Source organism: Festucalex cinctus, chromosome 1, assembly GCF_051991245.1.
Source record: "Festucalex cinctus isolate MCC-2025b chromosome 1, RoL_Fcin_1.0, whole genome shotgun sequence".
NCBI classification, from domain to species: Eukaryota; Metazoa; Chordata; class Actinopteri; order Syngnathiformes; family Syngnathidae; genus Festucalex; species Festucalex cinctus.
This window is the reverse complement of record NC_135411.1, coordinates 66,207,679-66,215,817: the sequence shown is the minus strand read 5'-3', so window position 1 is coordinate 66,215,817 and position 8,139 is coordinate 66,207,679.

The following is an 8,139-nucleotide window of genomic DNA, read 5'->3' as shown; positions in this document are numbered from 1 at the left end:
TGTATGTTTTTGTTTTAATACACAAGATAATGTGTATATAGTTAACATGGTGTGAATTACAGACAAATTTAAAATGTCGCATTTTGTAATTTTGATAATTGTTATGCCTTAGCAGTAACAATTAGGGGCCGGAATGTAAGCGCCATTTCATTTGATTTAAAGTTAATGCCATTTAAGTTTACATATTTATATTTTTGGCAATACATTTGATTTAAATATTTTGAATATTTTCTCAGTTGATTTTTGATGAAAAACAAATGACATTTTTTGTGTATATTTTTTGTATTGAATTACTTATAGAATGTTGCGATAGGGGGCGCAAGTCCATCGTTGTTATTGTATACGAAGAAGAAGTGTGACTCTGTACATTGTTGAAGAAGGAAAATAAAAGATGGTTGCAGCAACACGGTCTTTGTACCGTGCTATGCTGTTGTCACGCGTAAAAACCGAGTCTCTGTCAACCATTAATCGAAGAGGGGAAGGAACCAAATGAAACAACGAACAATTCGCCTCTACACCCTGTCCAGGAAGCCCATTGAATGCAATGAGAATTCGGTGAGTGAAGGGATGGACTTACAAATACACACTGTGATCAGCAACACACCAGTAAGTGACAACAAAATGGCAGAAATCAGAGCTGCCACAGCCCAGGATGAGCAACTCTCCATGTTGAAGACAGTCATCATTTCGAGTCCCACAAGAAATGTTCACCTCTGATTGCAGCATATTGGAACCACAGGGATGAAATTTCGGAGACAAATGGTATCCTGTTGAACGGAGAAAAGATTATTGTACCTCACTCGCTGAGAGCAGAAATGCTGTCATGCATTCACACGGGACATTTAGGGATTGAAAAATCTAAGCAGTGAGCGAGAGGTGTACTGTTCTGGCCCGGGATGGGTAAGAAAATAGAGGCGCTGATAGAAGCATGCAGCATTTGTCAGGAATGTCGCAACTCCATTCAAAAGCAGGCGATGATTCCACATCCAATTCCTGAGCAACCTTGGCAAGTTGCCACTGATCTATTCACCTGGAACAACATCGAATACATTGTTGTCGTCGATTACTTCAGCAGATTTTTTGAAGTAGAAAAAATCAACAACCTCACATCCAACACAGTTATCAAGAAACTCAAAGCTATATTTGCCAGATTTGGTATACCGCAAACACTTATCAGCGACAATGGACCTTGTTATGGTTCAAAAGAATTCAAAAATTTTGCTCTTACATGGGACTTTGTGCACCTCACAAGCAGTCCGCTATATCCACAGAGCAATGTGTTGGCTGAAAAGACTGTCCAGACAGCCAAAGCGCTCATGGATAAAGCACGAGGACAGCATGCAGACCCCTATCTGAGCCTTTTGGAGTATAGAAACACCCCGGTCGATGGACTGAAATTGCCAGCACAGCTGTTGATGAGCCGGCAGTTGCGCTCAATCCTTCCATCAACTGAGAAGCAACTTCAACCAGAGCTTGTCAGCCGTGATACAGTTTTCAGACGAAGAGAAATTTGTCAAACAAGACAAAAGTTTTATTATGACAAAACAGCATAAGCACAACCTTCTCCGCTTGAGGGAGCTCCAATTCGATTCCAACTGCCGAATGGGAAATGGGAACCAGCAACAGTCGTCGAGTCAGCAGGCACCCTGAGATCGTACAACATCATCATGGAGGATGGTCAGATTCTGAGACGCAACAGACGGCTTTTCCAGAAAAGTGTCATCAACACCAAAGAAAAAGCACCACTTTGTGACTCTGATCATGAGGGTCCTGACTCTGTAGGTGCGTTTCCATTACCGTCAGTTTTGCGCAAAAGGCATGTTTCGCAAAAGTAAGCTGGTAATGGAAACACCGGATTTTCGAAAAAAAAACAAACTCTCAAATATCGCAAAAATGTTTTTGCGCTCTCATGAGGTGGTTTTTGAGAGGTATCGAAAAAGAAGTATTTCGCAAAAGTGTAATGGAAACACTTTTTACGCATTAGTTGTCATGTGACGTGGCGGCACGGTAGTCGAGTGGTTAGCACGTCCGCTTCCCAGTTCTGAGGTCTCCAGTTCGAGTCCAGGCTCGGACCTTCCTGGGTGGAGTTTGCATGTTCTCCCCGTGCCCGCGTGGGTCTTCTCCGGGTACTCCGGTCTGCTCCCACATTCCAAAGACATGCATGGCAGGTTAATTGGGCGCTCCGAATTGTCCCTAGGTGTGCGTGTGAGTGTGGATGGTTGTTCGTCTCTGTGTGCCCTGCGATTGGTTGGCAACCAGTCCAGGGTGTCCCCAGCCTACTGCCCAGAGCCAGCTGAGATAGGCGCCAGCAGCCCCCGCGACCCTTGTGAGGAATAAGCGGTCAAGAAAATGGATGGATGGATGGATAGTCATGTGACACCCGCCCGGTCACGGCGGAAAGGACTGTAACATGTTGTTTATGTGTATTTTTATTAAACTTGCAATGACTATTTGTATTGAGAATTATTAATTTTGGTTTTGTATTTTAGTTTTACACGCTGAAGTGATTTGTATCGGCTACTGCACGTCATGAGCGCAAAAGAGAGAGAGGTGTAATCGAGCGAGCCACCTTCGAAAAGTTGAAGGAGAGGAGCTTAAAATCCTGTCCTGCCATGTCTGGTTAATTTAGCAGAAAACATCAGAAACTTTTAACAATTTGTAACCCGCCTTTTACCCAACTTCTGCATGGGAACAACAACATTTTAGGATTACAGGAAGTAGGAAGTACGGGGCCACTCGCTTTCATGTCAGAACTGCTTGCCGACTGTCGAGGGACACACAACAACACCAACACTTAATGCCCGAAACCGCCAGGTGAGGAGTGAGTGTTATTATTATTTTTTTTAAGTAATATAACTACACCGGGCGTCCGTCTACCGTAAACATCATGAACACCTCCTACAGAACACCGAGGTCTCGCGAGACGGGACATTCCGAGAATTGGCCTCAGAAGCGAAACTCTCTTCAATGGAAACACCGACAATTCGAAATTGTACTTTATCGAAATAGTACAATATCGCTTTTATTTTTGCGAAGAAGGGTAATGGAAACGCACCTTGTGACTTTAGAAGAAAGTCCTGTTGGTCAACCGACCCCCAAGGAATCCTCACCCTACATTACCACTAGATCAGGCCTAAAGCCGAGAATCATCACTGATCTATAAAAAAAGAAAGAAAGAAAAAAGTGTCTAAATTGTTTGTTTGTGATTGTTAAGCTACCAGTAAGCTAATGCTCAAGTTGTTATTGATAGCATTCTATTTGTGTTTTCTTAGGTTAAAAATAACAAATATTTTGTTTGACATATGGTCATCCTTTTGATAATAATAACAAGGATTATACTGCATATATTTTCTTGATTTTATTTGGATGTTTATCGCTATGTTATTTACAGTTTGGTTCATCATAAGAAAGGAGATGTAGTATTCTGTATATATCACATGTCCACTAGCGATGACGTATACAAGATGCGCCAGTGTCGACACGGAAATGACGAAAAATAAAAGTTGGCACATTCCCGCCAGTGTGAGACCAAGCAAGAGTTCGTCTTTAATAAGTCCCTGAATATTACACATGCTAACGCTAAATTACATTAAATTATTAGATTTTCTTTTTTTTTTCGTTATTTGTTTGTTTCTTTCCTTCTTTGTTTGTTTTTTTTCTTTGATTCTTAGTTTCTTTTTTCCCTTCTTTCTTCGTTACTTTGTTTTTTTCCTTCTTTCTTTGTTTCTTCCTTTTCTCAACTCAACTTTATTTATAAAGCGCTTTAAGAACAGGCGTTGCTGTATACAAAATGCTGTACATAAACATCAGTTTTGCAGTAAACAAGAACAAAGCAAACATTTTGAAGTGCGAATACAGGTTGTTTTTTTTTTTGTTTTTTTTACAAGTAAATACATTTTACATCAGTAAATAAATATGAAGTAATGAATAAAGAGATAAATACATAAACAGGTAGACAAAACATCAAATTCATACACACCACAAAACACCAAGAACAAGTCTCATGGTGCGCCAAAAGCCAAAGAATATAGATGTGTTTTAAGACGTCTTTTAAAAGAGGATAACGAGAGGGACTGCCTAATATTTAGTGGTAGGTCGTTCCAAAAGGAGGGACCGGCAACAGCAAAGGCTCGATCTCCTCTAAGCCTCCGCTTAGCCCTTGGTACCTGCAATTGTGTCTGGTCTGCTGACCTGAGGCACCGGGCAGGTGTGTAGGGGTGCAAGAGCTCGGCGAGATAAGGTGGGGGCAAGACCATTGAGAGATTTAAAAACAAATAGAAGAATCTTAAAATGATCTTAAATTTCACGGGCAGCCAGTGAAGAGAGGATAGGGGTTATGTGTTCCCTATTCCGGGCACCAGTAAGGAGACGATCAGCAGCATTTTGGACAAGCTGGAGACGCTGCAGGGAGGACTGGCTGATCCCAAAATAAAGTGCATTACAATAATCCAGCCGAGATGTAACAAAGGCATGGATTACCATTTCTAAGTGCTGCTGAGATAGGAGATTTTTGACTTTAGCCAGCCGTCTAAGATGAAAAAAAGCTGGATTTGACAACAGTGGCAATTTGCCGGTCCAGTTTAAAGTCACTGTCCATCTTGACACCCAGGTTTGAGGCTGTTGGCTTCAGATATTGTGCCAGAGGACCCAAGTCGGCAGGATGAGAAGAGCCGCTGGGACCAAAGACCATAACTTCTGTTTTCTTCTCATTGAAGTTCAAGAAATTTAAAGCCGTCCAGGCTTTGATTTCTTCCAGACAGGACAAAAGAGGCCTCAATGAGAAAGCGTCCTTTTTACTAAGCGGGACATAGATCTGACTGTCATCCGCATAGCAATGAAAAGAAATTCCATGTTTTCTAAGGATTGAGCCCAAGGGCAGTAGATATAATGAGAACAGAATGGGCCCTAATACAGATCCTTGTGGAACACCATATGACAGTGGGGCGGTGGGAACTCGGAGCACCCAAGGCGAACACAGAATGTTCTGTCGGCCAAGTAGGATCGAAACCACTCAAGAGCACTACCACCAACGCCCACCTGACGCTGTAAACGAGCCAACAGAACTGTGGTCCATAGTACCAAACGCTGCAGTCAGGTCTAACAGTATGAGACATACATAGTCTCCAGTGTCATTTGCCAGGAGGATGTCATTAAAAACTCGTAACAGGGCTGACTCTGTACTATGCATCTTCTTAAAGCCTGACTGGAAAACCTCCAAGATGTTATTTTTCTCCAAGAAGATGCTTAGTTGCATGTGTACCACTTTCTCCAGAATTTTAGAGATAAAAGGCAGTTTGGAAATGGGCCTAAAATTTGACAGCACACATTGGTCTAGACCAGGTTTCTTCAGGAGAGGTTGCACCACAGCATGTTTACATTGTTTGGGGACTATGCCAGAAGACAGGCAACTGTTGATAATAACCAGAACTGAATTGCCGATAGTCGGAAGAACCTCTTTAAAGAAATGAGGGGGAACAGAATCACATGGGGAGCCAGATGGCTTAATCTGGTGGACAACATCTTCTAGAGATCTCAGAGAAATTACTTCAAATGAGTTTAGCACCACCGAGCCATGGACCTGAATGGAAGGGTCAGAAGTGATGTTGGTGGTGGTGGTGAGTGCTCTAGCTTTGTCAATCTTATCAATAAAGAACTGAAGAAAGTTATTGCACATTTCAGGGGAAGAGTTTGTGTATGTAGGCTGAGGAGGTTTAAGTACTAAATCAATAGTTTTAAATAGTACATGTGGATTTTGATGGTTTGCCTGAATGATATTCGCGAGGTATTTTTTTTTGCCTCTTCCACTGTATTCTGGTAACAGCGCCAATTTTCTTTCAGGATCTGATAGGAGACTTGCAATCTGTCCTTTTTCCACCTTCGTTCAGCTTTGCGACACTCCCGTTTGGCTGCACGCGTTTTTTCATTGAACCAGGGCTCATGTCTGACTTTGGGTCGCACAGTTTTGAATTTTTTGGTTTTGGTTTGTTCGACTACCTTCATGGCAACTTATATTACCTTTGCTTTCTGCCTTTGTTTTTAGACTAATCACACTGACAAAAACACCACTGTAGTCGAATTTGAGTCATTTTAGTTTTCACACCATACATTCCAAGGAATAACAAACATACTGTCATATGCTCACTCCATTTCAGTAAATTATCGACCTGTACTCCAGGGTATAGATGTGCTGAGTGATACCAGATGCATTGTACTACCAAAATGAGCAATATTAAATAGCCAGTATTGATCTGAATGTGAATTATAGGACTAATGAATGATGCATTAAACATGTCTAATGTTCTGTGAATGAGGATGACAGATAATTTGGTAATGTGAGCTTGGTGGCTCCAACAAGATACCAATTTTTACATGTTTTTATCTTATTAGTAGGGCTGTCAAACGATTAAATTTTTTAATCAGATTAATCACATCTTAAAATTTTGATTAATCACGATTAATCGCTTAATTAAAAAGGCTTTTTATCAACATTTTTTGAACGCCAAATTTAAAATGCACCTCTTATGTGTTAATTTTTTTTGGCATTTAATTTTAAGAGGACGTCTCATCCTCCTCTTTTGCTGATCAGTTAATTACTTGCATAAATTAAAGTGGAAAAAAAATGACCCCAATACTGTAGTTTGACATCAACAAATATTCTGAAAGTCACACGAAAACATTTATTAAATGCTTCAATTTAACGCATGTTATGTTTATTGTTCAAACACAACCTGTGCTACCTTTAACGTAGCCATCCGCTGTCAAGCTAAAGGATCATTTGCAGTCAAAATTAATAGTACAATTAATCTGCGTTAATACATGATTAATGCGATAATTTTTTGTGATTAATTAATTAGTTAACGCTTTAACTTTGACAGCACTACTTATTAGATAATAGAATGATTACTTACAGTTATATTAACCAACCATAATAACCATAGTATAATGAAATGGTTAATTCTGTATCACTACGTTATTTTAACTTTCTTTCTTTATTTTTCTTTTTTTTTAAATTCCTTAATATAAAAAAAACATGGCTTATTTGATTTATTGAGAACAACACAATTTACAAAAAAATATTGCAATTAACATGTTCTATAACTAATTTGACAAAAAAATTGGTGAATGAATTAAATTAATTGATCTCATTAAATAATATCTTATTTCATCTGTAGTAAATAATTAAATTAAAAAATGGTCAAATGATTTTTTTTTTACATTAATGATTCATTACAAATTCTAAAATATAAATGAGAATGATGAAATAGTTTTACTATTAAAATAAACAATATGACAGTTTTGCTTAAATTATTTTTTAAAACTTTATTTGAATTGTTAATCTCATTAAATAATTGATTTTTCATTTATTTTGAATAATATTTGAAAATGTAAAATAAACTATCATGTTTTTTTGATTAATTTCTAAATTAGAAATAATGAAATAAAATATGATATATAATAATAAAATAAAAAATTAATTTGATGTATTTCTAGACAGTTAAATAATAATAATAATAAAAATATTCATTCAGCTCATCATAATTTCATGCTTAAATTCATTGTGAATAACATTTAAAATGAATTTACATGAACATAAAAATGTTTATTTGTTTAAATTATTTATGATAATTATTAAATATTTTATTCCACTATTTTACATATTTTACAGATAGTTGATTATAATCACACTAGAAATAGTAATAATAATAATAATAATAATAATAATAATAATAATAATATTTCTTATTATCCATCCATCCATATTATTATTATTATTATTATTATTATTATTATTATTATTATTATTATTATTATTATTATTATTATTATTATTATTATTGTGATAGAGGGAAAAACGACAGTGAATTACATTTCATGGGATTATTTTTCATATTTTACAGATAGTTTATTTCTTTATATTTCCGCCACTTGGGGCAGAAAAGGCTTGTGAGTACCGCAGACTACGGTACTCCATAATCCAAGTCAAGTATGGGCACTCTCGCTCGTTTGACATGAATAACATAAAATATAAACAACCGAATTATAAAAACATGCGCATCTAACCACGGTTTAGTTGTCTCATGAGTTTGCCACCTCCGTTCACAATAAAGGCTCCGTTCTCATATGCGTCAATACGGTGTC